This window comes from Callithrix jacchus, chromosome 13 (assembly GCF_049354715.1).
Source record: "Callithrix jacchus isolate 240 chromosome 13, calJac240_pri, whole genome shotgun sequence".
NCBI lineage: Eukaryota > Metazoa > Chordata > Mammalia > Primates > Cebidae > Callithrix > Callithrix jacchus.
The window spans coordinates 69101628-69122467 of NC_133514.1; the positions used below are offsets into that span (position 1 = coordinate 69101628).

Sequence of the window (20840 nt, forward strand, 5' to 3'; positions counted from 1 at the left end):
GATGTAGAAAATAGCCTCAAAAAAGCAAATCTAAGAGTTATTGGCCTTAAAGAGGAGGTAAAGAGAGAAACTGGGGCAGAAATTTTATTCAAAGGGATAACAGAAAACCTCCCAAACCTAGAGAAAGATATCAATATTCAAGTTGAAGAAGGTTATAGAACACCAAGCAGATTTAGCCCAAAATAAGACCACTTCAAGACGTTTAATAATCAAACTGCCAAAGGTCAAGGATAAAAAGGATCCTGAAAGTAGCAAGAAAAAAGAAACAAATAATATATAAAGGAGCTCCATTACATCTTAGCAGATTTTTCAATGGAAACCATACAGGCCAGGAAAGGGAGGCATGATATATTTAAAATGCTGAAGGGGAAAAAAAAAACCTTTTATCCTAGAACAGCATATCCAGAGAAAGTATTCTTCACAAATGTGAAAGCAAAATACTTGACCAGACGAACAAAATCTGAGGGATTTCATCAACACCAGATATGGCCTACTAGAAATGCTACAGAAGAGTTCTTCAAACTAAAAGAAAAGAATGTTAATGAGAAATAAGAAATCCTCTGGAGGCCAGGCGCGGTGGCTCAAGCCTGTAATCCCAGCACTTTGGGAGGCCGAGGCGGGTGGATCACGAGGTCAAGAGATCGCGACCATCCTGGTCAACATGGTGAAACCCCGTCTCTACTAAAAATACAAAAAATTAGCTGGGCATGGTGGCGCGTGCCTGTAATCCCAGCTACTCAGGAGGCTGAGGCAGGAGAATTGCCTGAACCCAGGAGGCGGAGGTTGCGGTGAGCCTAGATCACACCATTGCACTCCAGCCTGGGTAACAAAAGCGAAACTGCATCTCAAAAAAAAAAGAATGAGATTCTGTCATTTGCAGCAACATGTAATGGAACTGGAGATCATTATGTTAAGTGAAATAAGCCAGGAACAGAAAGACAAACTTTATATATTTTCACTTATTTGGGGGAGCTAAAAAATAAAATGAAAACAAGTGAACACTTGGCGCTAGAAAGTAGAATAATGGCTACCAGAAACTGAGAAGGGCAGTAGGGGAGGGCAGGGATGGCTAATGGGTACAAAAATCTAGTAAATAAGATCTATTATTTGATAGCACAACACGGTGAGTACAGTCAACAATTATTTACTGTATAACTCAAAACAACTAAAAGAGTATAATTGGATTGTTTATAACACAAAGAAAGGATAAATGTTTGGGGTGATGGATGCCCTACTTACCCTGATGTGATTATTATGCATTATATACCTGTATCCAAATATCTCATGTACCCGATAAATACATACAACTACTACGTATCCATAGAAATTTAAAAAATATCTTACCCGCTAAATATAAGACCTTGGAAATACCTACTCTAAACCCATCAGTGGTATAATACTACGCAAAGGTCAGCGCAAGCCCACCTGGAGTTTCCAGTTTCTTTGTGGACAAAGGTAGACTAATCATGAGCTGGGTGGGAGAATATGACACTCTACTCTGTTTTCACAGAGAAAAGGAGGCACAAACAGAGAAAGACTATTACGGCCAGGCGCGGTGGCTCACGCCTGTAATCCCAGCACTTTGGGAGGCTGAGGCGGGCAGATCACGAGGTCAAGAGATCAAGACCCATCCAGGCCAACATGGTGAAACCTCACCTCTACTAAAAATACAAAAATTAGCCAAGTGTCGTGGCACATGCCTGTAGTCCCAGCTACTTGGGAGGCTGAGGCATAAGAATTGCTGGAACCTGGGAAGTGGAGGTTGCAGTGAGCTGAGATCATGCCACCGTATTCCAGCCTGCACAACAGAGCAAGGCTCTGTCTCAAAAATAATAATAATAATAACAACAACAATATTCTTTTTTCCCATTTTTTTTTAATTTGAGACAGAGTCTCGCTCTGTCGTCAGGCTGGAGTGCAGTAGCGCAATCTTGACTCTCTACAACCTCTGCCTCCCAGGTTCAAGCGATTCTTCTGGCTCAGCCTCTCAAGTAGCTGGGACTACAGGTGCCCGCCACCATACCCAGCTAATTTTTGTATTTTTAGTAGACACGGGGTTTCACCACATTGCCCAGGCTGGTCTCAAACTCCTGGCTTGAAGCGATCCACCCACCTCAGCCTTCCAAAGTGCTGGGCTTACTGGTGTGAGCCGCCATGCCCAGCCGAATATTAATTTTCATCAAGAGAAAATCAAGTCTGTCCAAGAACTCTATTGCAAGAAGTGAAATTGGTTTTTCTCTAGCAAATAGTTAGCGGAGTTGGAGGACTGGTCTATCACCCAAGAAAGAAAGTAAACCCACTGGAGGCCAGAAACATTCATGTTCTCAATAATGCATTTTAACACTCAAAAACAAATAAGATTTGTCTCTGCACGTTTACATTTCAAAAACACGTAAGACTAGATGATCTAAAGCTCTCCTCTGCTAAAAATCAGATTATTAAAACAAGTTCCCTAAACTCATAAAGCTCAAGACAATTGTTAAAATTTTTATTGAATGTCAAGTGCCAACCTGGGCAGAGTCTCTCTCAATTCAAACAAAATTCACTGTAGACAGTAGCAGGCACAGGCTTTTCAACTGATGGACTGCAGCAGAATTCAGTTACCTCCTACTGTGAACTGTGGGCCTGGCACATATAGACTATTTCTGTAGGGAAACAAAATAGGATTATTATATTTCCTGGACATTCTCAGGATTAAGCCAACAGAAATGATGTTGCAGAATGTCATGGTTGAGACTACCTTGTTAATAGTCCCACAACATTCACTGTCCTAGCTTTTGGTGATTTGGAGTACAATGGAGGCCAGTTGGAAAATAGTTTCAATCAAGTGGGTGGGGAAAGAGGATGTGAAGCCTGGATTGCCAGATTTCTGGTTAATAGAGTCATGAATTTCCCTGTAGCACTGCATAAACCAGTGTTCCTGTCAATTAGAAAGAGCAGGCACCAGAACCCTAATTATATCATTATGAAGATCCCGAACTTGGTCTAAACTTTGAGTACCTTCCATCGGAAAATCTGGGTTTTCCATAACCTTTTTTGTATCTTCCCTCCCCAAAGTAAGTGATTTACTTGGGATGAAGGACATAGTAGTAGACACAAAGGATCAGCAACTGGTGCAGAGACAGGTCGATGAAAGGGAAGAATCTGGCCAGAGCTCAAGCTGCTAAGGGTTTTACCAGTTCTCTGGTGAAGAGGGATTGGAGCTGATCCCATAGCCACTTTATCATAATTGTCATTTTTGGTACATGTACTTAATTTTAAATTAACTGGTAAACTGTAAATTATACACTCCAGAGAATGGGTTCTGCCAGTCTCAACAAACCCTTTTACTCTTTTACAAAGTTAGAGGACTCCTTCAGCTATTGTGAAAGATTGGTCTGGGACCCGAGTAGGCCATCAGGTTAGTAGGGTTCTTTGCAAGGAGCCTTAACATTTTTTTTTCTGCCTGAGTGTGCTATACTAAGGGGTAGAGCTGTTAAGATAATATATGTGAAAGGGTTTTGTAAACTGTAACAATACTTAAATATTGTCACCTGCCAACAGAATCACATTATTCTCCATTCCACATATCTCCTGATTTCCAGCAAGAGGGCTCACACATTAATGGACCTTACAAGGCCATCAACCACCTTTGCCTTCCTATAAATCAACCCCAACCACAATACTGTGTTTATACTGTTTCACTTGAACACAGCCTGTCTGACTAATATTCACTGGGGGTTATAAAGTAAAAATCTATCCGTCTACAGTGATACTCATTTTCCTTGAGGAAGACACAGTCATGAACACACATACATTTTTTTTTTAAAAAACATGAGCCTTTTTCTCAAAAAGAATACCCTAGCAGTTTGAAAGTAGGCATTCAATATCTGGTGTTTCTTTCTAGAGCTTTATTTTTACCTGGTCTCCTGCCTTAATTGCCTCCAAAGCTGTGTTCCTGTTTGATTGCACAGTTTCACCTAGCAAAGTTGTCCTGATAAATACAGCTGAACGCTATGGGCAGAAGTAATGAGTATGGGAATTCCTCCTACTTCTAACTTCTTCTGTTCCTTTCTTGGGGTTTGAGATAACAGAATAGGCCCCCAAGATTACAGAGAATAAATCATTATGAATCAACATATTACTTTTGTTGGTATTTCTAGCACTGTGATCCACCAGCTACCTGTAGTGGGATTTCAAAAAGTTTCTTCCAAGAATTTCATTCTCCTTTGTCTCCAGAATAAATAAAGTGCAGAGCAGAATAAGCACAAGTGGGATTTTGAAATTCACCCCAAACCACATGAATAGGAAGGTCCTTCCTCACGGCAAAACAACTTAAGGGTCGTGTTTTGTGTGATTTTTTTTCCTTACTCGAAATGTCATTCTAACCTGATCTCATCTATTATGATGAAAAGAAAGAGTAATTTATGGAGTGTTAGTGTAAGGGACATTGTATCACGGTGAGGATCTAAAACTGTAGTTACACCTGCCAAGGGACAAAGTAGCCGATTAATTTCCAGGTGAAACACACATATGGAGGCAAAAGAGCCTGCTGTTTTTATCAGTTACCTCTGACATTCCTGATTTCCAAGAACCGATCATCTTTGCTAAAAGAAGGCAACATGTTGACATATGAGCTTTATGTAGGTAGTAGAGTCTGCTTCCTGGGAGCCCTGTAGTGCCAGCCCATGTTAGAGTCAGTTGAAAGATGCTCTCTGCAAGTAAAAGGGAAAAATATATAAATATATGTGAAAGTTAATATATGTTATAAATACCTGCTCACAAGTAAGTTTATTCCCAGCCTTATCCCAAATGAAGGGGAAAGGATTTTCTTTCAAAATCCCATGTCTCAGTTTTCTTCAGATTGTTTGTTTGTTTGTCTGGCATGGAGTTTCTCTCTCGTTGCCCAGGCTGGAGTGCAATGCTACTGTCTCAGCTCACTGCAACCTCCACCTCCTGGGTTCAAGTGATCCTCCTGCCTCTGCCTCCCAAGTAGCTGGGATTACAGGTGCCTGCCACCATGCCCAGCTAATTTTTGAATTTTTAGTAGAGTCAGGGTTTCACCATGTTGGCCAGGCTAATCTCGAACACCTGACCTCAGATGATCTGCCCGTCTTGGCCTCCCAAAGTTACAAGTGTGAGCCACCGTGCCTGGCCCCATATCTCTGTTTTTTAGAGTTGATGACCAACTGCTCTCCTTCCTCCTCCAAAAGGCCAAACTCTTCAGCCTGGCATTTAAGCCTTTTCTTGGTATGTCCCTAAATTTCAATCCAACTTCACCCAACTCTTTCCCTATATGTATCATAATTCTTGTCAAGCTGAATTACTCAGGGCTCCAAAAGAAACCAAGGTGACTCCAGGTCTTTACATGCAAGCCATATGCACCACCTAGAATGTCCTTCCTTCTAATTCTTCAGCTTAAATCCTACGCAAGCGTTAAGATGCAATTCAAATGCACCTATTCAGTGAAGCATTCCCTGATTCCCTAACCTGGAATTTTCTTTCTGAACTCCCATAGGAAGAGAAACATCTTCCTCACACATATTTTCTCCTCTTTGAGGAAAATGAGAGAAAAACTTTGACTTACAAAGAAAGGCAACAAACTACAGCCCTGTTAGGGGCTTTACAACTATCTCATTTAATTCTCACCCAATCCTGCAAGGCAGGTATTATTGTTCTTAGCAGATACTGAAACCGAGACTCAGAGAACTTTTTGAATGAAATGTTTGGCTGTCAGACTTAAAAGCACATAGTTTCCACCAATCGACCCTATTTATCATTACTTGTATTTATACAGTTTTTAGAATATTGACTCTAGTACTCTGTGAACATTTCTTTTCTCCCTTACTGGACTGCAAGTTTGTTTTGTTTCTGTTTTGAGATGAGAAAAGAAGCCGTCCTATTTCACTTTCCCCACCCCACCCCTACCCCTTCCATTGTAAGTTTCTTTCTCAAATGTGTGTTAAATTACATACAGTCTTTCAGAGGGAAGATTTTTTAAAAGAAACGGAAACATAAATTTCTCTTTCTAATTGCTCATCTTGAGAACACAGTAAAGAAACTAACAAGAAATTTGGCTATTTTAAGTTAGGAAATGAAGGCAGCTATTTTGGTAACCAACAGTAGCCTCCATTTTTTGAACAGTGATTCAGTGTCAGACACTGGACAGACTTTTTTTGTTTAATTCTTTGAGACAGTCACACTCCCTTGCCCAGGCTGGAGTGCAGTGGCACAATCTCAGCTCACTGCAGCCTTGACCTCCTGGGCTCAAGCAGTCCTCCCACCTCACTCACTTCAGCCTCCCGAGTAGCTGGGACCACAGGCATGTGCAACCTTTCCAGCTCATTTTTTAAAAAATTGTTTTGTAGAGACAGAGCATCACTTTGTTGCCCAGCCTGAGCTCAATTCCAGGCTCAAGTAATCCTCCCACCTCTTTTCAGTGATCTTAACCACCGAGTTATCTCACCTTTATGTCCCCTGGCCTATTGAATATTCACTCTCAGGCAGAACTCTTATTTTCTTTCGGCCATCTAAAAAAACAAAACAAAAGCCTCTTTTCCCAATGCTTTTTCTCAAATCTATTTTCATGAATCCTCAAATAATTTTCCATATTTAGAAGACAGAAACCCTGAGCACTCATTGAAGAAAAGCAATGCCACCGTCTTCCTCTATACAGTAATATGAGCAAAAATCATTCAAAGGAATCCTGCCAGCATCCAGCCAACACAGCAACGCCCGTACTACAATCGGTACTTCCCCCGTGTAAGTAGCATGACCCCTAGTGGGCACCAGTGGTAAGTATCTAGATTTTAGCACAGATCAAAATACTGTACCATGGTTTATTTTTAATAGATGGATAGAAAAATAGGTCAAGATATTGTCATCGTAACTATTTTAATTAATCTAACCACATATTTTTGTTGGCTATGAAACATAAAACAAAAGAAAGGTATCAACATACTTTTTAAAATATAATAAATTTAATTTAAAGTGAGTTTTTTAAATTTTCTTTTGTTATCACCTTTAGCTTATATAACTCTTAATTAAATGCTCTCTGTCTTCAACAAAGATAACTTGCACAAGAGTGCTTTCAAGAAACGATTAAAAATGGTGAGGTTGAAACATTTTCAGTTTGTCTAGATAAAATACTCTTATGAATGCATCATTTTAAAACATCCCAGTCCACACACAATGCTACTTGTAATTTCACTGATGCTTAATTTATTTCACCACATATTATAGTTTAATTAAACAGCAGACAGGAGCTTCTCTGGGATCACTCTTTCTCGCTACACAGCAATGTTTCAGTTCTTTACATTTAAAGCTAACAACAGAAGTGGCAGTCAAAGGAATACGGACTATGTTTCATCTAAGTAACTGGGTCATATCTATTCCCATTTTAGTCCCCCATCTCCCAACTTTTTTTAAGTAAGTAGTAATTCTTATTAACAGCAGTGGCACCTGCACGGGGGTGGACAAATCTGGTGACCAGCAGGTCCCCCTGCTGTTTTGCTCAACTGGCAACATGTTCTCAACCCTGGCAGCTGTTCCTGTTTTGTTTTTTTTTCTTCCAGGCAAATAATAACTTCATGGACATTTAGAAATTCTTTTCTCTGAACCAAAACTTTGGCTTCAGAAAATAGCAACAAAATTCACAACAGAGGATAAACTTTTCTGTATGTATTTAATGACATAACGACATGAATACACTTCCACTAAAAATTTAAGCAACACAGAAATCCCTAAGCCGTGAACACCCCTTTATGGCCCACCTCCATCTTTCTCCCCCTGCCCCAAGCATAAAGAGGTCCAGAGAATTCTTTCCACAGAAATAAATAGAAAACTGGACATCTTTACCAAAGAGAGCCATTTCTTATCACTCAAAATGAACACAGCCAGAAAGCAACTCAAGATCTGTGTTTCCTTGCAGTCCTGTGGATATACATAAATAAATAGTTTGGGTTTGTTTCACTTTACAAAAACAAGATTTTCCCATATGCCTGCTCTGCAACTTGCTTTTTTGCTTAACATTGTGTATTGACCATATCCCTACATTGCTGCCTATAGGCCTCTTTCATTCTTTTCTAACAGTTGCACAGCACTGAACAATAAGATGCATCATGGTTTATTTGGTCATTTCTGCATTGATGTAAGGTTGTTTCCAATCTTTTCCTATTATAAAAATATAGTCATGAACACCTTGAACTACCTTGATATACTTCTGCAAGTACATCTGTTGGCCAGATATCTAAAAATAAAATTGCTGGGATGAAGAATGTGCACATATTAAATTTTAAAAGATTGGGCCAAGTTCTGTTCACAGAGGCAGGAACGTTTAAGGAGGTGCCAGGCCTTTAGAACTCATCACAAACGTTAGCACTGGAAGTGTCCTTAAACTTGCCTAGCCAAAAATCCTTTGTTTTTTAAGAGAGTACTGAGGTTGGTAGAATTTCTGCGACTGGTCCTGTCTCATACAGCCAGACTCCAATCCAGGTTTTCTGACTGTCCCGCCCAGTACTTTTGCCACTACAACATATTTTATGGGGGCAAAATTAGACTCGAATTTTGCAGTAATCCTTTCCAGAAAAATAGAATGTTTTTCATAAACAATTACAAACATCTTTCCTTCACTTGGAGTTTTCAGCGGTATGGAGAATGACTAGGATTTATGTTATGAATCAAACATTTGGAGTGGAATAGATCTAAAAAGCAGGCAAACCGGTAGGCTCTGCATCAGAACACAATGCTAAAGGTTGAAAGCCATAAATGGAACCTGATTTCCCTTCTAAATGATGTTAGAAAAGGATGCTGCAGTTCTATACTCAGGCACCCATCAATCTAGGGAAATTATTCCAATCATCATACTCCAAAGCTCCCAAATTATGTGTTAGTGCCTAATAAATTACCTCAAACTTAGTAGCACTAAAAAAAAATTATTATTTTCCTGGTTCTGTGGGTCAAGGGTTTAAGAAGGGTACAGCAGTGGTGACTTCTCTCTGCTCCACAATGCCTGGAGCCTCAGCTGGGAAGGTTCACACATCGGGGTGACTCAACAGCTGGGGTAGAATCATCTAAAGGCAGGTGGACGCTGGCTGTCATCTGGGATCTCAGCCGGGCTGTTGGCCAGGCAACCTGCACATGGTCTCTCCATATGGTCTCTGTGCTGCTTTATGGCACAGTGACTGGGTTCTAGGGACGAAGGTCCCAAACACATCTTCCAGTAACGGTGATGTGAGGAGATTAGGAGAGTGCCCTCCACAGAAATAAATATAAGACTGGACAACCATGATTATTTTAAAAAATAATCAATTTCATGCTCACTTCAGCAGCACATATACTAAAATTGAAACAATACAGAGAAGATTAGCATGGCCCCTACACAAGGATGACACGCAAATTTGTGAAGTGTTCCATAAAAAATAAATAAAATAAAATAATCAATTTCAGGCAACTGGAAAATGACCAAAAGTAGATACCAATTGGAGAAGTATTCACTCATGAAAACTACCACTTAGGCTGGGCATGGTGGCTCACACCTGTCATCCGAGCACTTTGGGAGGCCAAGGCAGGAGGATCACCTGAGATCGGGAGTTCAAGTGCAGTCTGGTTAATCAATGTAATGAAACCACATCTCCACTAAAAATACAAAACGTATCCAGGTATAGTGGCATGTATCCGTAATCCCAGCTACTAGGAAGACTGAGGCAGGAGAATCACTGGAACCTGGGAGGCAGAGGTTGCAGTGAGCTGAGATGGCACCGCTGCACTCCAACCTGAGCAACAGAGCAAAACTCCATCTCAAAACATGAAAAAAAAAAGGAAAAAAAGAAAACTATCACTTGGGTAAATTAAGTAATTAAGTGACTCTGTGGCTTCCTTGCCTGAAAGCATTCTAAGCTCAGGTGACAAAACCCTCAGCTCTACCTGCCAGAGGGATCTGGACTCAGGGTCGGGGACAGAGCAGCTAAAACAAGGCAATACTGGAAGTGAGAGAACCTCAGAAGGGCAGGGGTAATAAAAGCTCCACACATCTCTGGCTGACTGCTAATGACACATGCTTGAGGGAAACCCCAAAATGCCCACCAAACATCACAAACTCAGGAAACACGTGCATGGATGTGAGTAGCAGTGGGGACTTAGAGACCATGGGAGCATCCTTCACTAAAGGAACAAATCAACACACTGTGGAGCATCTATGTTCTGGAATACTGTGCAGCAGGCGGAAGCTACCATCTGGATGGACATGAAACAAAATGGATACATCTTAAAAACACCCTTGAGGGATAATAATTGTGATAACGTCAGCCAATACTTATATAGAACTAATCAGAAACCCCCATGAGTTTTCTGACATACATCCATATATTAACTCATTTAGTCATCATGATCTTACTAGGTTGGTGCCAAAGTCATTGCAGTTTTTGCCATTACTTTTAATGGCAAATAAAGGGCAACATGGTATAGTGAGGATTCAACCAGGTAAGCATTCCAACAGGATATGTATATGGATATATTTACATATGTATTTAATTACACAACTACATGAATACACTCCCATAAAAATGTTAATAAAGGAATGTTTAAACTATGAACACCTGCTTATATCCCACCGTTTTATGCCATTCTTCATTTCCTCCAAGCATGCAGAAGTTTATATATTATATATCTCTTAACCTATAACTATATATTAAGAGAGTTTTTTAACAAGAAATTGACTTACACAAATTTAGAAGCTGATGTGAAAAAACAGTGAAGAATTGAAGATCATAAGCACAGAACAAAGTTCTCAGCAACTGGGAGGCAGGAAGGGACGACGTCAGGCAAGATAAAACTCCAGGGGCACAGGCGGAAGCTGTCATCACAAGTGAATTTCTTCTGTGTGAGTGTGGTAGGCAGAATTCTAAGAATGAACTCAACTGACCTTCAGCTTTGTCACCTCTCTTTTGAGGGATGGGAGAAATCTGTGATTTTGATTAAGTTACCTTATGTGGCAAAAGGTAGATTATCTGGGTGGGTCTTATCTAATCACATGAGACCTTTAAAAGGACGGGGTTTTCTCTGCCTGGTAGCAGAAGAGGAAGTAAGAGATTTGAAGCATAAGAGTGATTGCTAGCTTTGAATACAGAGAGTTTCACATGCCAAGGCTCCTTAGGAGCTGAGGAAAGCTCTCAAGCAACAGTCAGAAAGAAAGTGAGGCCTTCAGTCCTATACTCCTACAACCACAAGGATCTGAATTCACCCAACAACCTGAATGCACTTGGAATTCGATTCTTCCTCAGAATCTCTAGATGAGAGCCTGAACAACACCGTGACTTCAGCCTTGTCAGGCCAGAAGCAGAGAATCCAGTCAAGCCTGCCTGTACTTCTTACTTCAAAAACTAGAAGATTAGCCAGGCATGGTAGCATGTGCCTATAGTCACAGCTAATTTGGGAAGCTGAGGTGAGAGGATCCTTTGAGCCTGGGAGGCGGAGGCTACAGTGAGCAGAGACCATGCCACTGTACTCCAGCCTGGGTGACAGAGTGAGGCTCCATCTCAGTTAAAAGAAAAGGAAAACCTATGAGACAATGAATGGCTATATTTTAAGCTGCAAAGTTTTAATAATTTGTTAGGTGGTCTTATATACAGAGAATATGTGTCCCCATCAAAAATTCGTATGTTAAGGTGTAGCTGTATTTGGAGGGAGGAAGTAATTAAGGTTACTTAATTACTTAAGGTCAAATGAGATCAAAAGGGTGGACCTCTGATACAAGAGAATTGGTGTCTTTTTTTTTTTTTTTTTTTAGACAGAGTCTTGCTCTGTCACCCAGGCTGGAGTGCAGTGGCACACTCTTGGCTTACTGCAACCTCCTCTGGGTTCAAGCGATTCTCATGCCTCAGCCTCCTGAGTAGCTGGGATTACAGGTGCCTGCCACCATGCCCAGCTAACTTTTGCATTTTTAGTAGAGATGGGGTTTCACCATGTTGGTCAGGCTGGTCTCCAACTCCTGACCTCAAATGATCCACCCATCTCGGCCTCCCAATGTGCTGGCATGAGCCACCTTGCCCAGCCAAGAATTAGTGTCTTTATAAGAAGAGACACCAGATGGCTAGCACTCATTCACAAGTGCCCACTATCTAGCATGCTCTCCCTCTTTCTCTCTCTCTCTCTCCCTTTCTCTCTCTCTAACTGTAATATGAGAACACAGCAAGAAGGTGACCATCTGTAAAACCAGGACTAGGCCTTCACCAGAAATCAGCTCGGCCAGATCTTGTACTTGGACTTTCTAGCCTGCATAACTTCATGAAATTTCTGTTATTTAAGCCATGCAGTCTATGGTATTTTGTTATAGCAGGACTCAGATAGACAACAATGGGAAACGAATATAGGAAGCTACTGTTTTACCATTATCCACGTGTTACAGTGAGGAAACTGAGTAAGATTCTTTCACCCTTCAACAAGAATGCCATGAGCACTCAATGGAGAAAGGACATTTGCTTCAGCAAGTGGTGTTCTTTTTAACTGGATATCAAAGCACAAAAGAATAAAGTTGAGGCCAGGCGCAGTGGCTCACACCTGCAATCACAGCACTTTGGGAGGCCAAGGCTGGGGGAATCACGAGGTCAGGAGTTTGAGACCATCCTGGCCAACATGGTGAAACCCCATCTCTACTAAAATAAAAATTAGCTGGGCATTGTGGCACACACTGTAGTCCCAGCTACTCAGGAGGATGATGCAGGAGAATCACTCGAACCCAGGAGGTGGAGGTTGCAGTGAGCTGAGATGTGCCAGTGCACTCCAGCCTGATGACAAGCCAGACTCTGTCTCAAAAAAAGAATAAAGTTGGACCCTTATCTTGCACCTTGTAAGAAAGGAAAAAAAAAAAAACGAGATAAATTAAATACTTAAATGTAATACCTAAAACTATAAAACTCCTATAAGAAAACACAGGAAGAAAGCTTCCTGACATTGGACTTAGCAATGATTTCTTGGCTATGACCCCAAAAGTACAAGCAACACAAGCAAAACTAGACAAATAGGACTGCACCCAACTCAAAAACTTCTGTGCAGGAACAAAGAAAGGACGCAATCAACAGAGTGAAGAGGCAGCCTGTAGAATGGGAGAAAATATTTGCAAATCATATATCTGATAAGGGGTTAATATCCAGAACATATAAAAAAATTCTACAATCCAACAGCCAAAAAAAAAAATAGTTAAATAGACAAAAGGTTTGAATGGATATTTTTCTAAAAATAATACACAAATGGCCAAAATATATATTTTTAAATCCTCAACGACAATAATTGTCAGAAAAATGCAAATCAAAATCAGAATGGGTTATTACCTAACACCCAATAGAATGATCGCTATTTAAAAAATAATAATGGCTTGCAAGAATATGGAGAAATTGGAACCCTTTTGTGCTATCTGTGACATTGTAAAATGACACAACTGCTACAGAAAACAACATGGAAGTTCCTCAAAAGATTAAAAATAGAACCACCATATGATCCAGTCATCTTGTGTCAGGGAATATAAGCAAAAGAATTGAAAGCCAGTCTCAAAAAGATATTTGCATGCCTGTGTTCACAGCAGCACTATTTATAACAGGCAAGAGGCGGAAGCAATCCAAATGGCCACTGATGAATGGTTAGGTAAATAAAATGTGTGATATACACACAACAGAATATTATTAAGTCTTAAAAAGGAAGAAAATCCTAACACATGATACAACATGAATGAACCTCGAGTACATTATGCTAAGTGAAATAAGCCAGTTACAAAACAGATAAATACTGTATGACCCTATCTTATGTGATAACAACTAAAGTAGTTATATCCAAAGAAACAAAAAGTAGAATCTTGGTTACCAGGAGCTAGGGAGAGAGAAAGGGTAGTTCTTTAATGGGTGTAGAGTTGCAGAGTTGCAAGCAAAGAATTCTGCGATCTGTTTCACGACGATGTGAATTACACTTAATACTATGAAACTGTACACTTAAAGTGGTGAAAGTAGTATGTGTTATGTGCTTTTTAGCCACAATAAAGCATATTTGCCACAGAAATTTAGTTAATATCTTATAACTAAACATGTATGTATGTTGCTTAGATAAATATAATCACTGTAAAAAATTATATTACAATACCCTTTACATAAATTTAGGGACCATTTCTACACATAAAGTATGTCTTTTATAGGAATACAGGCATATTAGGAAATAAATCAAAGATATAAAATGGGTGTCCAAGTGAGTGAAAGGATAGGAAGCAGGTTGAAGATAAGGGGCGAGGCGGAGGGGCAGGGAGAAGAGACAGAGACAGATGGAGAAAAGAAAGGCCTTGCATATACAGAAGAGAATGATCGCTATTTTCTGTGCCCAAAGTACAAAAAAACAAAACAGCCTGGGGAGCATGATCCTACTTCTTTTCAATATGTTATGTATATTTGCAAAGAATAATATCTGGAAGCATAAATATCAGAATATTAACTGCGGCTTTCCCTAATGCTTGAAAGTATGAATGATTCTTGTGTATATTTCCTAATTTAACTGTAGTAGATGAGTATTGTTTGTATAATAAAAATAAGCTTTAAAATCTAATGCACGTAAGTATATTGTAAGTATGTTCACGTATAATACATACATTAGTGTCTATTATATATATTAATGTTATGTGTATATTACACATACATTCATCCATCATTTAATGAGGGGAATACATTCTGAGAAATGTGTTCTAAGCCAATTTCATTACTGTGTAAACTTCATAGAGTGTACTTATAAAACCTAAATGGCATACCCTTCTACACAGCTAAGCTATAGAAGATGGCTTGTTGCTCCTAGGCTACAAACCTATGCAGCATTACTGTACTGAATACTGAAGGCAATTGTAACAAAATAGTAAGTATTTATAGATCTAAACATAAAAAAGGTGTAGTAAAAATATGACATAGTCTTATGGGACCACCATTATAATATGCAGTCTGTGATTGACCAGAACATTTTGTAGCACACGACTGTATATGTATATATCTTCGTCTGTTTTTTGTTGCTATATCTGAATACTACAGACTGGATAAATTGTAAAAAGCAGAGATTTATTCATCTCATGGTTCTGGAGGCCAAGAAGTCCAAGGTCAATGGGCCAGCACCAGTGAGGGCCTTACCGCTGCAGTATCTCACGGCAGAAGAGCAGAAGGACAAATGATGTATGCCCTGACTCAATTGCCTCCCAAGGGCCTCACGTGTCAACACCACCACAATGGCAACCAAGTTTCCAACACATGAACTCTTGGGGGACACATTCAAACCACGGCAGTATACTGAAGGACAATACTGTAAACCAATTACATATAACTATAATTATTTTTTAACAGCTCTGAGGTATAATATACCTCATTATGCTCATTAAACTCACACATTTGACATATAAAATTCAATGGTTATTAGTATATTCACAGTGTTGTGTAACCATCGCCACAATCTCAATATAGAAAATTTTTATTACCCACAAGGAAACTACGTATCTCTTGGTAGTCATTCTTCATTTCCTCCCAAACACCCAGGCATAGGTCATAACTAATCTACTTACTCCTCTATAGATTTATCTTTTCTAGACATTTAAAATAAATGGAATCCCACAATACATGGTGTTTTGGGACTGGCTTCTTTCACTTAGTAAAATGTTTCGAGGGTCATCCATACTATAGCATGCATCAGTACCTCATTCCTTTTTATTGCTGAATAATATTCTATGGTATTATACCACAATTTATTTGTATAGCTGAATAACATTCTATTATATTGAAACACCACATTTTGCTTATCCATTCATCATTGACAGACATTTTAGTTGTCTTCTCTTTTTGGCTATGGTGAATAATGCTGCTATGAATATTTAAGGACAAGATATTGTGTGAATGTGTGTTTTGTTTTTCATGGGAATATACCTAGGAGTGGAATTGCTGAGTTATGATAACTCCATGTTTAACATTTTCAGGAATTGCCAAAATGTTTTCAAACTGTATCATTTTACATTACAACTAGAAGTGTATATGGGTTCCAATTTGTCCACATCCTCACCAGTATATTATCTGCATTTCTTATTATAATTATACTAGTGGCTATGAAAGGATATCTCATTGCAGTTTTGCTTTGCATTTCCTAATGGTTAATGATGGTGGACTTTTTTTTATATGAAAATTGGTCATCTGTATGTCTTCTTTGGAGAAATATTTACTCAAACCTTTGCCCTTTTTTTTTTTTTCTTAACAGACAGAGTCTCTCTCTGTCTTCCAGGCTAGAGTGTAGTGGCACAATCATAGCTCACTGTAGCCTTGAACTCCTGGGCTTAAGCTATCCTCCCACCTCAGCCTCCCAAGTTGGGACTACAGGCATGCTCCAGCATGATTAGCTATTTTTTTTTTTTTTAATGTGTTTTGTAGAGATGGAGTCTCACTTTGTAGCCCAGGCTGGAATCAAACACCTGGCTTCAAGAAATACTACCTTGGTCTCCCAAAGTCCTGGGATTACAGGCATGAGCCTCCACATCTGTCCTCTTTACCCATTTCCATAGTGGGCTATTTGTCTTTTATTCTTAAATTCTAAGAGTACTTTATACATCCTGGGCATATGGTCCTTATAAGATATATGATTTGTAAATATTTTCTCTCATTCTGTAGTTTTCTTTTTACTCTACTGATGATGTCTTTTGAAATGCAAAAGGCTTTTATTATGGTAAAATTCAATTTATCTAATTTTTTTTGGTCATTTGAGCTTCTGATGTCGTGTCTAACATGGCTTCACCTAAATGAGGTCACTGTGATTTATGCCCATGTTTTCTTCCATGAATTTTATAATTTAGCTTTTACATTTAGATTTTTGATCCATTTAGAGTTAGTTTTTGTATACAGTGCAAGGAAACTACCTAAATTCATTATTTTGCATGTGAGTATTAAGTTCTCCTAGCATCATTTGTGGAAAAGATCATCCTTGGCAACTTTTTCAGAAATCAATTAACATTAAATGTGGTCATTTATTTCTGGACGCACATTTTTATTCTATTGATCTATATGCTTTTCCTTATCACACTGTCTTGATTACTGTAATGTTGTAGTAAGTTTAGGAAACAGGAAGTGTGAGTCCTCCAACTTTGGTCTTCTTTTACAATATTGTCTTGGCAATTTCAGATCCCTTGAATTCCCATATGAATTTTAGTAATAGTTTGTCAATTTCTGCACACACAAAAAAGGCAGCTGAGATTTTGACAAGGATTGTGTTGAATCTCTAGATCAATTTAGCAAGTATTGCCATTTAAACAATACTATCTTCTAATACATGAACATAAGATGTTCTTCTACTTAGATCTTCTTTAATTTCCTTCGGCATGTTTTGAAGATTTAAAGTACATGTTTTGTACTTTTACATCTGCATATTTTATTCTTTTGTGGCATTGTAAATAAAATTGTTTTCTTAATTTCATTTTTTACTACTAGTGTACAGAAGTACAAGTTTTTATACTGATATTATTCAGTTGGTGCAAATGTAATTGCAAAAACTGCAATTACATTTGCACCAGCCAAATATTTACTAAAAGTTGGCTGAACTCATTTGGTAGCTCTAATTTTTCTAGTGGATTTCTTGGGATTTTCTATATATGAGACTATGTCATTTGCAAGTAGAGATGATTTTACTTCTTCCTTTCCAATCTGGGTGATTTTGTTTCTTTTTATTATCTAGTTGCCCAGGCTAGAATCTCTCCAGTGCAACCTTTAATAGAAATGGCAAGAGTGGACATCCTCATCTCTTTTTCAGATCTTAATGGAAAGTATTCAGTCTTTCATCATCAAATAGAATGTTACTTATAAGATTTTTCAGAATATTCTTTACAATATTGAGGAAGTTCCCTTCCATTCCTAGTTTAATATTTTTATCATGAAAGAGTTTCAGATTTTGTTCAAAAAATAACTCTTTACAAGATTGAGGAAGTTCCCTTCCATTCCTAGTTTAATATTTTTATCATGAAAGAGTTTCAGATTTTGTTCAAAAAATAACTCTTTACAAGATTGAGGAAGTTCCCTTCCATTCCTAGTTTAATATTTTTATCATGAAAGAGTTTCAGATTTTGTTCAATAATTTTCTGCATTAAACAAAGTGATCAAGTAATTTTGTCCTTTATCCTATCAATACGGTGTAATACATTAAGTGATTTTCAGCTGTTAAACAGATCCTCCTGTCCTAGGATAAATCTCACATGGTCATATTTAGTTTCCTAATCTTTTGCTGAGGTTTTTTTGTGTGTCTATATTTAATAAAAATATTAGTTTGGGTTTTTTTGCTATGTGATGTCTTTGTCTGGTTTTTGGTATCAGGGTAATATTGGCCTCATAGAATGAGTTGGGAAATTTTCCTTCCTATTCTATATTTTGAAAAAGTTTATAAAGAATTGGTATTAATTCTTCTCTAAATGTTTGATACAATTCACTAGTAATTCTATCTGGGCCCAGACTTTTTTTTGTGGGAATATTTTCAATTACTTATTTAACCTCATTACCTGTTATAGTTTCATCAGCTTTCTATTTTTTCTTGAATTATTTTTGGTAGTTTGTATCATTCTAAGAACATGTACATTTCATTTAAGTTATCTAATTTGTTAACATACAATTGGTTGTAGTATTCCCTTATAATCCATTTTCTTTCTTTAAGGTTGGTAGTAATATTTCCTATTTCACTTCTAATTTAGTAATTTGAATCTTCCCTCTTTTTTTTGCTCAGTCTAGATAGAGCTTTGTCAGTTTTGTTAACCATTTCAAAGAACCAATTTTTTGTTTCATCACTTCTCTCATTGATTTTTTCTATTCTTTATTTATCTCTGCCCTACTTCTTTATTTTCCATCCTTCTGGTTGGTTTGGATTTAGTTTGTTCTTCTTTTTCTACTTTCTTAAGATAAAAAGTTACATTACTGATTTGAGATCTTTCTTTTTTTTAATATGGTCATTTAAAGTTATAAATTTTCCTCCAAGCACTGCTTCAGCTTCATCCCATAACTTTTGGTATATCATATTTCTATTTATCTCAAAATAGTTTCTAACCAATTTTCATTGGTTATTTAGGAGTGTGTTGTTTAATTTTCACATAATTGAGAATTTCCCAAATTTCTTTGTTATTAGTTTCTAATTTCATTCCACTGTGTTCAGAAAAGATGATTTCATTTCTTCTGATCGTTTTTAGTTTTTATGGCCTAGTATGTGGTATATATACTGAAAAACGTTCTATATACAATTGAGAAAAATGTATATTCTGCTGTTGTTGGGTAAAGTGCTCTACAGATGTCTACCAAATATAGCTGGTTTCTGATGTTCAACTATGTTATTTCATTAATGATCTTCTTCATAGTGGTTCTATTATTGTTGAATTGTCCATTTCTTCCTTCAATTATGTCCATTTTAGCTTGACATACTTTTAAACTCTGTTCTTAGGAACACACAGGCTTCTTAGGGACACACAGACTGACACAGACACACACACACACACACATACATATATCTTCCTGATGATCCAACTCTTTTGTCATTATAAATTGCCCATTTAGTAACATTTTTTGTTTTAAAACATATTTGATATTAGCATAGCTATTCCAGCTTTCTTGTGGTTACTATCTGCATGGTATATATATTCCCTTTTTTTTCTTTTTACTTTCAACAAACTTGTTTTGTGTCTAAAGTGTGACTTGTAAACACAGCATATAGTTGAATCGTGTTTTATATCCAGTTTTCCATCTCTATTTGTTTCCTGTCTAATTTATTCATATTTAGTGTTATTACTGATATGGTCGAATTTACACTGCTATTTTACTTTTTGTCTTCTATAAGTCTCTCTCAAGTCTTTTTTTTTTTTTTTTTTTTTTTTTTTTTTGAGACAGAGTTTTACTCTTGTTTCCCAGGCTGGAGTGCAATGGGGCGATCTCAGCTCATTGCAACCTCTGCCTTCCAGGTTCAAGCAATTCTCCTGCCTCAGCCTCCCAAGTAGCTGGGATTACAGGCACCTGCCACCACGTGCCCAGCTAATTTTTGTGTTTTTAGTAGAGACAGGGTTTCACCATATTGGCCAGGCTGGTCTCAAACTCCTGACCTCAGGTGATCCATCCTCCTCAGCCTCCCAAAGTGCTGGGATTCCAGGTGTGAGCCACCACCCCCGGTCTTGTGTAACACTTTCAATTATTAGTGACTTTTTACTTTATTTTTATTTTTTGTTCTTCCTCTAGGACTTACCATGTACATTTTAAGTTTTCAGAATCAACTTCTGATTTATACAAACTTAATTTCAGTGAGATATAGAAATGTTATTTCTATGCAGTGCTATTTCCTCTTTCCTTTTGTACAAGTGTTGTTATACATATTATATTTACGAATGTTAGAAACCCAAGAATATATTGTTACATTATTATATAATCTTATGTCTTTTAAAGAAGCTGAGCAAATAAATGAGACTAAGTATAATATTCTTTATTATATTAACCTTCTTATTTACCATGTCATTTGTTCCCATGATTTCAGATTTTACCATATGGTGTCACTTTACACTAATACAACTTTACTTCGCTGGGTATGGCGGTGCAGACCTGTAGTCCTAGCTACTCAAGAGGCTGAGGAAGGAGGATCACTTGAGCCCTGGAATTCAAAGTTGTAGTGATCTATAATTGTACCATTACCCTCCAGCCTGGGTGACACAGCAAGGCTCTGCCTCAAAAAAAAAAAAATTAAGAATAAACAAATAATTTAAAGTAATCATTTTGCCTTTTGTGTACCCATATGCTTTGTGCTATTATTGGCAAATAAATTACATCTTTCTATGCTATAGGTCCAAAAACACAGATCAAGATGAG

The 20840-nt window shown here is 37.9% G+C and overlaps 1 long non-coding RNA gene and 1 other non-coding gene across 2 annotated transcripts in view; one reads left to right on the forward strand and one right to left on the reverse strand.

Annotated features, from left to right (window-relative positions):
- Positions 1-4548: 4548 nt before the first annotated feature.
- Positions 4549-20840, reverse strand: part of LOC144579031 (uncharacterized) — a 55669-nt gene continuing 39377 nt past the window's right edge. Inside the window, exon 6 of the long non-coding RNA XR_013525812.1 lies at positions 4549-4694. This is a non-coding gene — a long non-coding RNA (uncharacterized LOC144579031). The remainder of the gene's footprint in view (positions 4695-20840) is intronic.
- LOC118146998 (U6 spliceosomal RNA) lies at positions 9293-9399 on the forward strand. Its single transcript, XR_004733181.1, has one exon. It is a non-coding gene; the product is annotated as a U6 spliceosomal RNA (small nuclear RNA).